This window comes from Notolepis coatsorum (assembly GCF_963971535.1).
Source record: "Notolepis coatsorum genome assembly, chromosome: 19".
In the NCBI taxonomy this organism is placed as follows: domain Eukaryota; kingdom Metazoa; phylum Chordata; class Actinopteri; order Aulopiformes; family Paralepididae; genus Notolepis; species Notolepis coatsorum.
The window spans coordinates 93,408,093-93,425,920 of record NC_140183.1 but is presented as its reverse complement, the minus strand read 5'-3'; positions in this window follow the sequence as shown (position 1 = coordinate 93,425,920).

Below are 17,828 nucleotides of genomic sequence, written 5' to 3'. Positions count from 1 at the left end.
ACGCTGTCGCTGTTGAGTAACCATCCCTATAGGCATGCTGAAAATTCAGTATTCAATTCATTGTCATTGAAGTAACTCTGAATTTGTGTAAACACTATTTTCTCCATTATCTTCGCTAACACTGGCAAAATGCTCATAGGGCGACTGTTTGCACCCGACAGGTTGACTTTTGCATTTTTCTGTAAAGGAATGATTTTAGCCTCCTTCCAGACTTTTGGACATATACCATATTTAATGCTTTGATTTATAATATGTGTGACCGTACCTGCTACATGCTTTGCTGAAACCTTCAGTAGTCTACCATCCATGTTATCCAGGCCTGCTGGTTTTTCCTTTTTTATATCTGACAACATTTCCTCCACCATTTTAGTGTCAACAGAACATAGACTAAATGAGCATTTTTTATCTTTCATAATCCTTTCTAATATGTTATCATTATATTTTACATTACTCATACACATATTATTCCTTAGAGTTTCAACCTTACACAAGAAGAAGTCATTGAAATACCGAGCTATATCAACAGGCTTTGTTATAAATGCCCCATCAATCTCAATAAAGCTAGGTACATTGTTATTCCCCCTTCCTAGTACAGTGTTAAATGTTTTCCATAACTGTTTACTGTCATTTTTCACTTCAATTATCTTAGCTTGAAAATAGCTTTTCTTTTTCTTTCTATTCTACTTTGTGACACAATTTCTAAGCTTGCGGTAGTTCTGCCAATCAACCAGACATCCAGACTCGCATGCTTTACTTTTTGCTGCATTTCTTTCTGCCATACAATCTTTTAATTCTTCATCTAACCAGGGTGCCCTTACTGTTTTCACTGTACACTTAACTATAGGCGCATGTCTGTCTGCTACTTGGATAAACCTCTTCATAAATATACTTAGTGCTTCTTCTGGGTTATCCTCTTTATATACATCATCCCATGATATGTTTTCAATATCTTTGACAAATTCCTCTTCCCTGAAATTCTTATATGATCTTTTATGTATAATCTTAGGTCCAGCTTTTGGTATTTTTGCCTTTCTAGTGAATGCTATAATATTATGATCAGTGCATCCTATATTCTGTAGTAGTAGTAGTAGTAGTAGTAGTAGTAGTAGTAGTAGTAGTAGTAGTAGTAGTAGTAGTAGTAGTAGTAGTAGTAGTAGTAGTAGTAGTAGTAGTAGTAGTAGTAGTTTTATTTTATTTTTTATTTTCGTGTCTTACATACAGGTGTATGCCCAGCCCATATGGGCTTGCAAGACACATAACAATAAGTATATACTAATATACTTGACCAATTACTTGACAAATGACATATAGACCAAGATGGCCACAAGAAAAAGAAAATACAATATATAACGCAAGCTGGATTTACAATTTTCTCAAATATAGCCCTCCTCAAAGCGGTGTACAAAGGGCAATAAAAAACAAAATGATATTCATCCTCCACCACTCCCAGATCACATAGAACACACAACCACTCCTCCTCAGGTTTACCTTGGAATCTACCCACTTCCACAGCCAGTGGCAGGGTGCCAGACCTCAACTGGGCACACAGAGACCTCTGTCTTCTCTTTAAGTTTAACATTACATAAGGTTCAGTCAAATACTCATTTTAGTAGTAGTAGTAGTAGTAGTAGTAGTAGTAGTAGTAGTAGTAGTAGTAGTAGTAGTAGTAGTAGTAGTAGTAGTAGTAGTAATAGTAGGAGCAGTTATGTAGTAGTAGTAGTAGTAGTAGTAGTAGTAGTAGTAGTAGTAGTAGTAGTAGTAGTAGTAGTAGTAGTAGTAGTAGTAGTAGTAGTAGTAATAGTAGTAGCAGGCTACCTCACCTGTATGAACCATGCCTCTCTCCCTGATCCCTCCACTCTCTCCCTGAGCCCATGACCCAGACAGACAGAACAGCAGCAACACCAGCAGAGACGCAGCACCCTTCATCCTGTTAATGCAGACCAGGAGCCTCACTCACCCTTATATGAATTTCCCCAAGGGGATCAATAAAGGAATATCTAATCTTATCTTATATACTTGATTTGGACACGTCAGTCCAGTGGAACCATACTGAGGAGAGTGAAATAAGGCCAAAGGCCACATGAAACCTATTGCTTTGAAATGCTTTAAAGGGGCACTTCACCAAAAGCCGATGCTTCGATGCTTTATTTTGCACATAATCTCACACTCATAGTACACCTATTCATTTAGTTTGACAGTTATTGATAGTGAATGAGGTTCAAGATGGCCACCAGTGATGTCATTGTGGACATTGAATCCTTGTGTTGTGTGTCACTCACAAGATACAACAATAGATTTCCTTTCTCCCAGTATCTCTCTCTCCCTCCCAACCAGAGAGTAAATAAAAACATACACTACATATTAACTCATTCAGCGCCAATGACGAAAAAAGTCGGGTTATCTCGTCTGTGGTTGAGCACCAATTACGAGAAAAGTCGAGTTTTGGACATTATTTCTTTTATTCGCTATATCCATTCATAATTCATCCATCCAGCCTGATGTTATCATTGGGAATGGCTCTGAGATCGCAAACGGCCAATACTGCCACCTAACACCTTGCGGCTGGTATTGCACATCATTGGAATCCCTCTGGCTGGGGCTGTGCATCGATCTAAGAAGTCCGGTCTGGGTTTTCCTTCTTGGGCATGAGTAACGTTATAACACACGGATTGGGGACACTGCAGCACCGCCAGTTAATGTGTTTTGGTGGATAAGCGTTGGACACACGACACAATCAATAATTGGAATGGCGATCAGATAATTGGATTCTTCTTTTTGCAGTACATCATAGACGATGTAAGGACTCTATGTTACCAATCTTGCGTTGATCCGCAGATTTTTTTCGCAGCGATCATAGCGTGTGTGTGTGTGTGTGCTGTTAGCTGCAATCAAAGCACGGAGGGGCAACTTTTCCTCCCCGCTTTCGTGCATGCATGATGAAACATAATACTGATAATCTAGCGTTTATTTCAGAATGATTCATAAATCAGGCGAGAAATGGCACGATTTCTAAGGAAATGCACTGAAACGCTGTTTCCCGGTGTTTCCTGGGATTACACTTACATTCGTTTTTTTCCGTACAAAAACAGAAACAAGTACAAAAACAGATACATACATATATACATACATACATACATACATACATACATACATACATACATACATACATACATACATACATACATACATACATACATACATACATACATACATACATACATACATACATACATACATACATACATACATACATACATACATACATGCACTTACAGTACCTACATACATACAGTATACTGTATACACACATCATGAACCCAGTCCCCCACCTTTGTTCTTCAGTATCAGTAGAACAATGCATAACTAGTCTATATGGTTGGCTGGTCATTAAGTGAAACAAATTAAACCTATAATCAGAAAAGCCAATCTTAAATGATCTTTTATTGTATTAAAGGTGCTGTAAGTGCTATTATTTTGTTAAAATAAGAGTTACATAAGTAGCTCTACATTCCTGCAGCCATCACTGATATAGAGTGTTTGGTCAGTAACATGGGTCTCCCAGTTCCTCCACTCTGAAGTAAACAGAAAATAAGTTGTCTGGTACCCCATTCCCACTTTATCCAATCAGGAGAGAAAACTCCACACAGTGAGGTGTGGGTAGCAGGAGAAACATGATGGCCTGCTTGAAAAACGTTCTATTTTTCCACCTAAACAGTTGACTAAAATATGTTTCTGACAACATTCTACTGTAAAAATAAAAAAATAAAAGAAATTCACGGGACATTCACTGTATTATTTTACAGATTACTTTTGTTTTTCTACTTTAAGTGTAAATGCCATAAAAATACAGTAATTGACCTTTTATCAAAATACTAACCATTAAATAAAGGTTATAATCTGTAAATGTATTTGATTTTACTGTAATTTGACAGTAAGTATTTGGCAACCGTTGATGCCAGACATTTACAGTTTTTTTACATTTTTCTTTTTTACAGTGATAGGCAAGAAATAGGATCTGCATTTGTCACAGGTCTAGACTAGTTTCAGCAAGACAACAGATGCAGATGTATGTGGTAATTGTATTACAATGTGTGGAAAACACAATAGGATAAGGGGCTAGGAACTCTTTAATGTTGGACTTCTTGCTGGTGGCCTGAAGGCAGCGTAGCCTCGTGACGGGGAACCCCATGTGGCCGTAGCAGCCAGTAGGATGGTTTGATACCTTGACTTACCAGCACTGAGCGAGAGGTGCGCCACACACAATCGTAAGTTCCCACAATAGGCCGTAAGGTGAAGGCTGTATCGTTTCATCCCGTTCACACCTCGGTGGACTACGCAATTTTCACTCCGGGCTAAAGATCTATTGGTGTAGATTTAGGAATAAAAAGTTCTCCATTTACAATCCTGCTCGTTTTGCGCAATCAAAGTCGGGACTAGATCTTTCCTCGCAAACGGATACTTGGTCACTGCATAGTTTTATTTGACGTAATTGGTGCAAGTTCGGTCACGTATCTTGCGCTCGACAAATAGCAGCTCTCTTTGTTGCCAAGTTACAGACAACAAGAAATTTGTGACCTTAGCATGTCATCCACGGAGTACATCTCGATGAAAATGGACAAAAAACACATTCTAACGTTCGCAAAATAGGTTTCTAAACAATGTTATGTGCATATACGCTACTTAGAAACGGGCCACAACGTACGTGTTATTAACCATACATTTAAATCATATCCCCTTCTCTCTACACCAACAACACAGCATTGCACACACTGTGAAAATGTCTTGAATGTTTCAAAATGTTGTTAAAAAATCAATCATGACTGCCCAACCCTTGGCACATGCATTCATTGTGTGTGTGTGTGTGTGTGTGTGTGTGTGTGTGTGTGTGTGTGTGTGTGTGTGTGTGTGTGTGTGTGTGTGTGTGTGTGTGTGTGTGTGTGTGTGTGTGTGTGTGTGTGTGTGTGTGTGTGTGTGTATCAGAAACAAGCCACATTTTGATGTCAGCTACAAAATCTTCTGTGAGAAGGTCATCTGACAAAGAATAATTAATAAAGAAGTGCTGAAAATGAACCTGAGAAAGCTGTTTTGTAATGAAGAAAGTGAAGAAACATGAAGATCTTGATGCTTCAAGCTACAGGTCATTGAAATGGCTTGTTTATTTTGCAACTTGGGGAAAAAAGGTTTATGCTCAAAAACTTTGTTTTACATAATTTTTTTCACAAAGATGTGTATAACAAAATTGAGCGTGAATGTCTTTATTTACAACCGTCTTTTATTTTATTTGTACATTGCAGACAGGACGAATTGAATTGAGCCGTGATTTCCCCCAGCTGGTGTTTCACTCCCCCAGCAAGCACAACATTTGTGAACTGGTTTTTGTTGACACACTGTCAGCTGATAAGCTGATCGATAAACGACCTCAGCCAGAAACATCGGAGTCAACTGAGGTAAGCCAGTCTGAAAGCCAAGTTGACAGTGACGGCGAAACCACACACAGATCTGCTCCACAAACTACACTTTACAACGCAGCATTGGTTTTAAAGATGCTTATCAGAGACTCCCCTCATGGCCACCCACTTCAGATGATCTCAACTTACTGAAGCTAAGTCTGTAGTACCTCTTAAACTGTAGAATCGTATTGCCTGGGTAACGGTTATCAAGGCTCAACCTCCTCTTCAATTAGTCCTGTCTGCAATGTACAAATAAAATAAAAGATGGGTGTAAACGAAGTCATTCACACTCAATTTTGTAATACCACCATCACACCTTTGTGAAAAAAATTATGTAAAACAATTTTTAGCATTTTTTTCCCAAGTTGCAAACTAAACAAGCCATTTCAATTACCTGTAGCTTCATGTTTCTTCACTGTCGAGGAGGCTTGAGGACATCAGAGGAAATCTGGAGCTCCAGCTAAAGAAATGTTTCTCTCTATCACCGATGATCACCTCTCAGCTGTCCTTCGCATATCCACCTCAGATATTCAGCCAGATTTCAATGCACTTGCCAGACTGGATTTCTCTCACTGAACAAGTAAAAAGCATGTATTGTTTTTTGTATAAAGTTGATCAATTGCATCTCTTTAAACTCTCCGTCAGAAAAACACTTACCTTTTCTGTCGATTTTGTGGGATATAACATCACTTGTCTTGACAGCTGCTTCTCTGGGTGTGCAACGTTTTGTAAAAATTCCTTGTTGGTTTAGCAGTTTAGCTAGCAAAGCATCCGACTCCCTTGCGCGCTCTTCATCAGACAATTTCTTGTATTTCACCTCGTTTGGTCACGTAGTGGCGATTCAAATTGTCATCTTTGAATACGGCAACCTGTGTACCACAAACTAAGCACACCGCGTTACCTTTCACTTATGTAAATTTATATTTAGCATTCCATGAGGTCTTGTTGAAAACACGGCATTCGGCATCAACTTTTCTTTTCTTGGCGTGAGCCGACATTTGGATGGTTAGCTGCAGGTGCCTCACCTGTCTCTGTTCACGCAGCACGTCATACAGTAGATGTACGCATGTGCGTCCAAACGGGAAAAAAAGAAACTGCACAGGTTTCAAAATAAAAGCAACACAGTTGTATAGCATCAACGGGCATAAATATCTTTTCATTCATGTCCTGATTGACCTCACGTGGGCCGGAGATGGCCCGCTGGCCGTACATTTCCCAGGTCCGCTCTAGACGGTAAACACAAACAGTATTTCTTTCCTTACGTACAACTTTTTCTTCGTCAATGTCCACCTCACGTCACGTGTTCACGATCTCCTGGGCTGTACTGTAATCTCTAGTCAGGTGCTCTCGTTCTCCCCCGCATCCGCGTTCCTTTGGGCTGATTGGTTGTTTGCCCTCTAGAGCAACAAGAGTCTTTAGACAGGAGCTATGGGTTCTCGGGAATGGTGACCTGTCAATCGCTGCTCCTGATCAGAGGGCCTGAGTGGGCTTTGCTTTCCCCTGGCCTCCTTGCTGTCTGACTCTCTGCTCCCAAGGCCATTCCATTTCATTTGTCTGCATTGCTGGAGAAACTGCATTGCCCTACTTCCCAGGCATCCGCTATTAGGCTCTCCCTGCTTTCCCCTATACCAATAATCTATTCTGCTATGATGTGTGTTGTGGTCTATTGCATTGTGTTGTGTTGTGTTGCATTGTTTCAAGTTTCAAGTTTCAAGTTTCTTCAAGTTTCCTTAAAAGTTGTCATACAGAAGTACAGAATACTTTTATACAAAATGCTTCTTTCTGTTACGCTCCAGAGACTGTGCTAGACAAAAGATAAGTATGAAATAAAATAAGTATAGCAAGTAAAAAAGTAAAAAATAGAAGTCACGTACGTAGACACAAGTGTTCAGTATGTACATATGTACAATGTTCAATGCCGAATAGAAGTAACTGAGTTACCATACAATATACTATGCAATATACTAATATACAATATACTATATAGTGCAAAGCAGACATGGGATGAGGTACAATTTAGGTACAATTTACAGTAAGATGTCCTGAGGTATGGTTTGTAGTGCAAATTATTTGCCAATAAATATAAAGTGTGTCTAGGTGTTCTAAAGTGTGTAGAGTGGGTGCTGCAGTGGGTTGTTTGTTTAAAGTGAGTGTGTGCATGTGGATGTGTGTGCTGTGAGTGCATTTGATGGTTGTTGCATAGTGTTATTGTTCATTGAGCAACCTGATGGCCTGGGGATAGAAGCTTCTTCTGAGTCTTTCTGTGCTTGCCATGAGACTCCGGTATCGCTTGCCTGACCGCAGCAGTTCAAAGAGGCAGTTGTTTGGGTGGCTGGAGTGTTTCGTTGTGTTGTGTTTTATTGTGTTGTGTTGTGTTTTGTTGCAATGTGTTGTGTTCTGTTTAATTTAGTTATGTTGTGTTCTGTTTCATTGTGTTCTGTTTCATCATGCTGTGTTGTGTTTAATTGAGTTGTGTTGTGCTTCATTGTGTTGTGTTTTCTTGTGTTGTGTTGTGTTTTGTTGCATTGTGTTGTGTTCTGTTTCATTTAGTTGTGTTGTGTTGCATTGTGTTGTGTTCTGTTTCATTTAGTTGTGTTGTGTTCTGTTGCATTGTGTTGTGTTGCATTGTGTTGTGTTCTGTTTCATTTAGTTGTGTTGTGTTCTGTTGAATTGTGTTCTGTTCTGTGGTGTTGTGTTGTGTTCTGTTCCATTGTGTTGAGTTGTGTTTCATTATGTTGTGCTTATTTGTGTTGTGTTGTGTTTCATTTAGTTCTGTTTTGTTTCATTGTGTTGTGTTCTTTTTCATTGTGTTGTGTTGAGTTGAGTTGTGTTGAGTTGTGTTGTGTTCTGTTTCATTGGGTTGTGTTGTGTTTCATTGTGTTGAGTTGTGTTGTATTGTGTTGTGTTTTGTTGTGTTGTGTTTCATTGTGTTGTAGTTCATTGTGTTGTGTTCCATTGTGTTGTGTTTCATTGTGTTGTATTATTTTGCATTGTGTTGTGCTGTATTTCATTGTGTTGTATTTTTTTGCATTGTGTTGTGTTGTGTTTCATTGTGTTGTATTTTTTTGCATTGTGTTGTGCTGTGTTTCATTGTGTTCTGTTCCATTTTGTTGTGTTTCATTGTGTTCTGTTGTGTTCTGTTTCATTGTGTTGTGTTGTGTTGCATTTAGTTGTGTTCTGTTTCATTGTGTTGTGTTGTGTTGAGTTGTGTTGAGTTCTGTCTCATTGTGTTGTGTTTCGTTGTGTTTCGTTGTGTTCTGTTTCATTGTGTTGAGTTCGGTTTTGTTGTGTTCCATTGTGTTGTTTTGTGTTTCAGTGTTTTGTGTTGCATTGTGTTGTTTCATTGTGTTGTGTTGTGTTTCATTGTGTTGTGTTTTATTGTGTTGTGTTGTGTTTTGTTGCAATGTGTTGTGTTCTGTTTAATTTAGTTATGTTGTGTTCTGTTTCATTGTGTTATGTTGTGTTTAGTTTCATTGTGTTATTTTGCATTGTGTTGTGTTGTGTTTCATTGTGTTTTGTTTTGTTTCATTGTGTTGTGTTTAATTGTTTTGTGTTGTGTTTCATTGTGTATTGTTGTGTTTTATTGTGTTGTGTTATGTTGCATTGTGTTGTGTTGTCTTCTGTTTCATTGTGCTGTGTTGTGTTCTGTTTAATTGTGTTGCATTTTGTTGTGTTCTGTTTCATTATGTTGTGTTGAGTTGTGTTTTGTTGCATTGTGTTGTGTTGTGTTGAGTTGTGTTCTGTTTCATTGTGTTGTGTTGAGTTGTGTTTTGTTGCATTGTGTTGTGTTGTGTTGAGTTGTGTTCTGTTTCATTGTGTTGTGTTGAGTTGTGTTTTGTTGCATTGTGTTGTGTTGTGTTGAGTTGTGTTCTGTGTCATTGTGTTGTGTTGAGTTGTGTTTTGTTGCATTGTGTTGTGTTGTGTTGAGTTGTGTTCTGTTTCATTGTGTTGTGTTGTGTTCTGTTTCATTGTATTGTATTTCATTGTGTTGTGTTCAGTTTTGTTGTGTTCCATTGTGTTGTGTTGTGTTTCATTGTGTTGTGTTGTTTTGTGTTTTTTTTGTGTTTCATTGTTTTGTGTTTAATTGTGGTATGTTTCATTGTGTTCTGTTCTGTTTCATCATGCTGTGTAGTGTTTAATTGTGTTCTGTTTCATTTTATTGTGTTTCATTGTGTTGTGTTCTGTTGCATTGGGTTATGTTGCATTTCGTTGTGTTCAATTTAATTTGGTTGTGTTTCATTGTGTTGTATTTCATTGTGTTGTGTTGTGTTTTGTTTCATTGTGTTGTGTTATGTTTCATTGTGTTGTGTTGTGTTTCATTTAGTTGTTTTGTGTTTTGTTGCATTGTGTTGTGTTCTTTTTCATTGTGTTGTGTTTCATTGTGCTGTGTTGTGTTTCATTGTGCTGTGTTGTGTTTCATTGTGCTGTGTTGTGTTCTGTTTCATTGTGCTGTGTTGTGTTTCATTGTGTTGTGTTGTGTTCTGTTTCATTGTGTTGTGTTTAATTGTGTTTTGTTTTGTTCCATCATGTTGTGTTTAATTGTGTTGTGTTTCATTGTGTTGTGTTGTGTTTCATTGTGTTGTGTTGTGTTCAGTTTCATTGTGTTGTGTATAATTGTGTTCTGTTTTGTTGTGTTGTGTTTCATTGTGTTTTGTTTTGTTCCATCATGTTGTGTTTAATTGTGTTGTGTTGTGTTTCATTGTGTTCTGTTGTGTTGTGTTGCATTGTGTTGTGTTGCGAGTCTACACCCTCCTCATACCAACAGTAGGGCAGCATGTGGTAGTATACACCCTCCCCAGACCGACAGTAGGGAAGCATGTGGTAGTCTACACCCTCCCCGGACTGACAGTGGAGCAGCATGTAGTAGTCTACACCCTCCCCTGACCGACAGTAGGGCAGCATGTGGTAGTCTACACCCTCCCCATACCGACAGTAGGACAGCATGTGGTAGTCTACACCCTCCCTGTCCAATTATCTCGCAGTCTCAGTCAATGAGTCAACTAGATGTCCCCCCTTGTTTCAAACCATTGAAACAATTTGGACTTTATAAGAATGTTCCGTTTATTTGGACTCTGATGTCCAGCATTCAATTCCTCCTTGTCATAATAATCACCAGGTGGTCAATTAAACAAGTGGTTAGCTTGTAGCTGATAGTTAGTAGCAGCTTACATCCAAGCATTAGTGGATAATGTTAGTAGAGGTCGATATGGTATTTGGTAATGTTCAACCAAGTCGACTTTGATAATAGTTCGTTGATAGTTAGGTTGCAATTTAGCAACCGCCGGTACTTGATAGTGTAGCCAGACGTTTAGTCAGGTAACAGTTAGCCAGACGTTAGTCAATCTGCAAGTAGTCAATCCATAGTTAGCATGTACATTCAGTCAGCGTTTAGTCAGCAACGTACAATCAGACGTTAGTCAGATTATTTACCTATACAAAGGAAAGGAAACAAACGGCATTAATTAATAACTAGATATATGAATTCCAGATAAATGCGGATATTAACGGCGCATATAATGCAACGTACCGTTGGCCAGTCAGAGTTCGCCCACAAGGCTTTTCACCTTACAGTCTAGGCTGAGAGTGTCACTTAAATAGCGCGACGCGCCGGCGCAGAGACAGCTTACCTGCTCAGAGTCGCAATACGTACTCCAAAGTGCGTCCACTAGGCGGAACCAGATAATAATTAACTCATGCAATAAATGTATACAATAAATGTTACTCATGATAATAATGATAAATATATTGGGAAAAACGTCGGATAATTCTCCACCTCCCACTTAGTTTTCTGAACGTCAGGCTCATAAAACTATTCAAACTATACAAGTGATCCCGGTCTATATTATTATTATTTCTTTACAGGGGCACGAAGAATTAAACTATGCCGCATTTACGGTGGTAGCACAAGCGGCTCCCGCGAAAAGTACTCAGGTTCCATCGGCATCGGGTGATTCTTCACGTCCTCAATCCTGCCAGAAATAGGCGACTTTCGACGTCCTTCTTTGTGCCAGAAACAGGCGACTTTCGACGTCCTTTGCGCCAGAAACAGGCGACTTTCAACGTCCTTCTTTGTGCCAGAAACAGGCGACTTTCGACGTCCTTCTTTGTGCCAGAAACAGGCGACTTTCGACGTCCTTTGTGCCAGAAACAGGCGGTTTTCGGCGTCCTTCTTTGTGCCAGAAACAGGCGACTTTCGACGTCCTTCTTTGTGCCAGAAACAAGGCAACTTTCGACGTCCTTTGTGCCAGAAACAAGGCGACTTTCGACGTCCTTTTTTGGTCATTGTTCCTCGAATGGTAGAAGTACCACCAACCTCCTGACGTCCCTGTGGAGGACGGTGGTGGGGCACACCCCGACGTGACGATCACGTTTGGGATGACCGGCGGTAACGGGAAGACTATGGCAAGTCCTTACTTCCACGTCCCTAATGACACCCTTTGGGTCAGGGTGAGTCTTTATCACTCGGCCCAGTCGAAACTGGCCTCTGAGTGCGTTCTGGTCCGCAAGCCAGACCAGGTCTCCTTCAGTGACATTCCTAGCGGGAATGTGCCACTTTTTTCGGACGAAGAGTTCTGGTTCCGCCAGCTGGCTCCATCGTTTCCAGAACCTGTCCACTTCAATCTAGATTGCTCTCAGACGAACGAAGGGGTAGCTAGCGGACTCGAAACCTCTGGGGTCTCCACAGGGCCTTGCACGTCCCAGTAGGAGAGTGTTGGGGGTGATGACCTCAATGGTGCCATCCCGAAGCTGGGCATTGGCGCCAATAGGCCTCTCATTTGATAGATTGGCAGCTAGGTATAGGAGGGTTTGGAACTCCAGGGCCGTAAGGCTCCCTTCTTCGCCTATGCTGCTTAGTGCTCTGTTCAATACTCGCACAGCTGCTTCAGCCGCACCATTCCTATGAGGAGAGTCAGTGGGGTGGAACACCCAAGTCCAATCTGTACCAGACTCTGCGGCTTTCTTCTGTACTTTGTTATTGTCGATATTTGCTAGGAACTTATAAAGTTCTTCCAGCGCTGGCTTTGCTCCCACGAAATTAGTCCCTTTATCAGACCAGAGCTTCTTAGGATGGCCTCTCAATGCAGTGAAGCATTGGAATGTTTTTAGGAAACCTTCAGTCGAGAGGTCTTCCACTATGTCGGCATGTATTGCTCTGGATGCCATGCAGCAGAAAACTACGCCCCAGGCTTTCTTACTTGTTCTCTTTTTCACTGAGTCTTTGATCGTGTAGGGACCAAAGAGGTCCAACGTGGTATACTCGAATGGTGTGCCCGGCTCTGTGCGCTCCGGGGGGAGTTCGCTCATGATTTGACGGCACATTTTTGCCGGCACATTTTTGCCTTGTTCTTTCGGCAGTGTATACACGAGTCAATTGTGCTTCAGGCTACTCTTGGCCCCTGCACAACCCAGGCTTTATCCCTCATGCGCAAGAGGGTTCCTGCAATTCCCTCATGGTTTGCCCTGTGAGCTTCCTCTGCCAGGAGGATGCTCACCCATTCCCTGTAGGGAAGTAAGGGCACCCCAGGCCATTCTTTGGCCATGGCTTGAACTCTGCCGTGGCACAGCAAGAGTTTGGAGTCCTCCTCTTTGTGGACCACAAGTCTGTCTGGTGTGGTCACGGGGAATTCTGTGCCTTCCTGTGCGGCCAGGCATAGTTCTCTGAATGCACTTTGCAGTTCGTTTACAGTTAATGGCTCCCACTTTAACAATGTGTGGGTTGGCAAACGTGCTTTCGTCGTTTGGGCCTTCCGGGTTTTTACTGTTGCCCAGAACTTTAGTGCCCTTCGGATGAAGTCGACGACGTTGCAGAGTGTCTTGAGAGAACTGTATCTCCTTGGGTTTATCTGGCCTACGAGAGCCCCGCCCCAAAGTTTGTCGGGGTTTCTGTTTGGCGAGATAATGATATCTGATTCTTCTTTTGTGGTTGTTTTCTTCTCTTCCCCTGAGCTGGCAAGGGGAAGCATTGTCTTTGCTTGCGCTCTTGTGATAGAAACTGTGAAGGCCTTTCTTTGAAGCCTACTCACTGCGTCTCTCGCAGCGGTAGATACCTCTGAGGCTGATTTCTTTGGCCATTCCTCTTCGGGGTAGGCGAGGAAGTCAGGGCCGTATTGCCACGCAGAGTCCTCTCCCAGTAGCTCTGGGGAGCAGTGGCCTCATGTGACCAGGTCAGCAATATTGCGTTCTCCTGGTACCCACCACCAATCAGTGACGGGACCAGCCTTCTGGATCTCTCCGACCCGATTCGCGAAGAATGTCTGAAAGCCATAGCTTTCTCTTTGGATGGCTCCCAGCACTGTCTGACTGTCGACAAAGTGGAACCATCTTTCGATTTTGATTCTTCCATGTTTAAGCACATACTTAAACTAAATTATTATTATAGATTTCCGCCTTTACTGGATCACCTCTAAGGTCAAGGGGCCAGCTTCGCTTTTGACTCCACTAGCCGGGCAACTGCTCCCCCAGACGTCTCCCATCGTAGATACAGTACTACGCCATAGGAATCACAGCTCCCGTCTGAGAACGTGATCCCCCATGGCTTGCCCAACCAGCCGGCGGGCGTGATACTTTTTGGGAATGTGACGCGGCTCAGGCGAGCATATTCCTTGAACAACTCCACTGCTTTCTCTCGGAGATCCTCTGATAGTGGCTGGTCCCAAGTGTCCTTGGTAATTTTTCCAGCCTCCTGGAATGCTCTTCTCACTAGGATCACTCCCTTCTGCTTGAGTGGAGTTGCGAGACCAATCGGGTCATACAGTCCTGCGACTTGGCTGAGTAGGACTCGGCGTGTCAGAGGGTTAGGCGTCCTCTCTATGATATTTTCTTCGGCTAGATCTGCTTCCATCCTCATCTTTTGCCTTCTCCGGGAAAAGTTGATGGATGCCATTACGAAGAGCTTATCTTCCTGAACAAGGTAGCCGACTCCCAAAGCCTTGTTATCTTCATCCTTAAGTTGGTTCGGTAGAACTAGTGTCTCTGGCTTGGTCTCCGGGGTGTCATGCCTCCCACTGTGACCAGATCGGACCCAGGGTTTGAGGTGGAAGCCGCCTGCCTTCAAGATGACTTCGACCCCCTTAAGGATCTCTTCCAGTCTGTGTGAGTCATTGTGTGATACGAGGAGATCGTCCACGTAGCTGTTGTCCACGATGACAGATCTTTCCTCTGTTAGATGGGAGAACCGAGGGAGGTATGCGGTCTCTCGCATAGCGACTTGGGCAATACATCCGGCCGGCTTGTCTCCCATGTTCACCCTGACGACGGTGTAATCTTCTATCTCGTCTTGCGGTGAGTCTCTCCATAGAAAGCGGTGTACATGAACTTCCTCCTCTTCAAGCCACACTGAGTTATACATCCTTTTGATGTCACCGATGGCTGCATGTTCTCCCTCTCGGAATCTGAGGAGTACTGCACGGATTTGGTTCAGCACATCAGGACCTTTCAGTAGGATATTGTTCATGCTTACACCTCTGTATTCTTGGCTACTGTCCCAGACGATTCGTACTGGAGTGGTGACAGAGTGTGGGTTCGGTGCGGTCAAGTGACTCACGTACCATACTGCTCCTTTCCATTGGTCCATCATAGACCTAGTTAGTTTCACGGCAGCTCCTCTCTCCACCATTTCGTGGATTTGCCTAGTATAGGCGACTTTCCATGAAAGATCCTTCTCAAGGCGCTTCTCTGTCCTGAGGAAGGTCGACTCCACAGCTCAGCGATTGTTAGGGAGAGATGCTGGTTGTTCCTTCCAGGGGTATTTTGCATCCCAGTGGGAGTCTTTCTCCTTGAAGGTCAAGCCAGCCTTGATGATCTCTAGCTCCCGCTCGTCAGCCAGTGTCATTTCCTTTCCTCCGGGAGGACAGTTGCCACAGCGACATCCCCCACAGATGGGGTCACAGGCTGCTCCGATGCTGTCCCATTTCAGCCAGTCGAAGACTTCCTTGTTGCTTGTGGCAGTTACTGCCTCTTTCATGCTTTTCCTCTTGGTTAAGTCTACCGTGAGGTTTTTGCATTCTCTCTTGATGGTTGTTCCCATGGAGCGTGCGAAGTGGGTCAACGAATGACGCGTGGTCATTTTTACTTCTTCGAAGAGGTCCGGATGCGCACCGCTCACAGTTTTGCCCAGTGGGCCGTCCCATAGCACCAGATCACCGGCTCTCTCCATTCTTTGTGGGGCCAGGCGACCTTCCCGGGTGCTAATGAGCAGATCAATCATATCAGGCCGGGTCAATTCTCCTGGCTTGACACATGGGAAAAACTTTTCTAGTCACTCGGAGCTCACCACTCTATCTACTTTGGCGATGTCCTCAAGGCCGTAGCAAAGCATCTCGTGGGCTCTCAAGGTCCCCTTCGGGGTCCATACTTTTATTGCCACCACATACCTCTTGGTATCGACTCTGACTGCCATCTTCCCAACACCGTACACGACCAGTGTGATAGGTTCGCCGGCCAGCCCGAGCCTCTTGGCGGCTCTGTGTGTGATATAGTTGGTGTCGGAGGCGAGGTCCATCAACGCTCCAACACAGTCTCCTCCTCTTGTCGTGACGTCCATGAGCATCATGAGGACTGGGTATTCTTTTATGCCACTCTTGTCCAACAGGCTCTTGCTGGCGTACACTTGGGATGTCGCTTTGTTCGTGAAGGCTTTCTTGAATGCTTCCATTTGGAGCGTTGACAATTTTAACTCGGTGACCACCTTCTCCTGCTCAGCCGTAAGGCCTCGGAGCCCTTTACGAGCGCCGGGCTCATTGGTTGTTTCATTCCTGCTCTGTGTCTTGGAGCAGAGGAGAAAATGATGGCTGACAGGGCCGCCCCCCTTCACACACTCATACTTCTTACAGAGGAACCTTTTCTCGCATATGCCGTTGGCCCCGTTGGCACCTGGGCTCGTTTCTCAAGTAGTTTAGCCTTCTTGAAGGCCGGGCAGAAGTACAGTCTTTTCCCATGCGCTTCCTCTCCACACATGGTGCACGAGTCCCTCTGGGGCTCCCTTCTTACTTCGCTCGCTGTCGTTCTTGTAAATGACCGTCTATCACCTCCCCTGTCGCTCAGCCTTTCACGCTGGGTTGGTCTTTCGCCAGCGTGGGTGGCTCCGATCTCCAACTGTGCTAGCCTCTCGAGGATCCTTTCTTGTCCTTTCAGAAATTACAAGAGTCTGTCAAAGTAACTTGCGGGAGTGACGCCATTCGCGGGGTCACGCTCATAGGAGATCCACTTCTCTCTCATGCCTATAGGCAGTTTTCTCTCTATGGCGGCAACAGTTAGGTGGTTTTTGATCACGTCCTCCATCCCAAGGTCTTTTAAGTCGTACAGTGCGGTTTCCACTGCCTGGACCAGGTCAATCATTGGCCTAGGCTGGTTACTCCGTACTGGAGGCACGTCTTCCAGACCTTTGAGGATCAGACTTGCGGTTGTGCTCCTGTCTCCAAAGCGGTTGTCCAGGAGCCTGAAAACGTCGTCCACTGTTCTGCAGCGATCCAGCCCGAGTTTCTTTCTCAGTGGCTCTTCTACGCTGTCAAGAAGGTGATATAATTTACATACAGGCAATCCTGATGGTTCGGCCAAAGCCTGGAGGTCCTCCCAATTATCCCGCCAGCGCCAATAGGTCCTTCTGTCGCCACAGAATCTGGGCAGATTGATGGCGGCAAGCTTTATCTTTGGTCGGGCCCCCTGGTGGGCTCTGTGGTGAGCGAGACCTTCCCGCGTTGCGCCCTCATCGCCTGATGGCGTGGCGTGGTCACCTCGTAACTGAGGCATGATAGCGAGGTCAGCGCTCTGGTAAAGATAGGGTTCGCTGCCGGGTTGTCTTACCCGTGGGAGCGAACTCCTGTCGGTATACTCATGAGGTCCACTTCTTGTGGTCTTTGCTCCAAGCTGGAGATGGGTTGCTTTCGGGGCCCGCTCGTGGCTCCCGAAAGGTAAGGGAGAGTCTCTGGAAGCGCCCTCTGTTTGACTACTGTCAAGCTGAGGAGATGACGAGTGGATGTGAAGGACTTCACTTTTGCCGTTGGTGGACGGGGAAGGTTTAGCTTCCGCGGCACGTTGCAGAACATCGTTTGAAATATCAAGTGGGCTGGTTACTTCACCGCCCCTTTCAATGTTGTGTGTCCTTATATCCTCTTCACCCTCATAAGCACATCCAGTGTCACCCTTTCCACCAGGCTCTAGGAGGGTCGACCACTTGTCCATCAGTGCTGCTCTTTCCTCGTCCAAGTGCCTGTACCGCTTCTCTAATTCAGATATGTTGGGAGTTGGAAGAAGGTATCTCCACTCTCTCATCATTTGTTCGAAGGCGTTGAGTCTTCTCTCCAATTTGTTCCCCTCTAACGCTCTCTTGTCTTGGGGTGTCCATTGGGTGCTGAGCCTCTTTGCCTCTTCCAAGGCCTC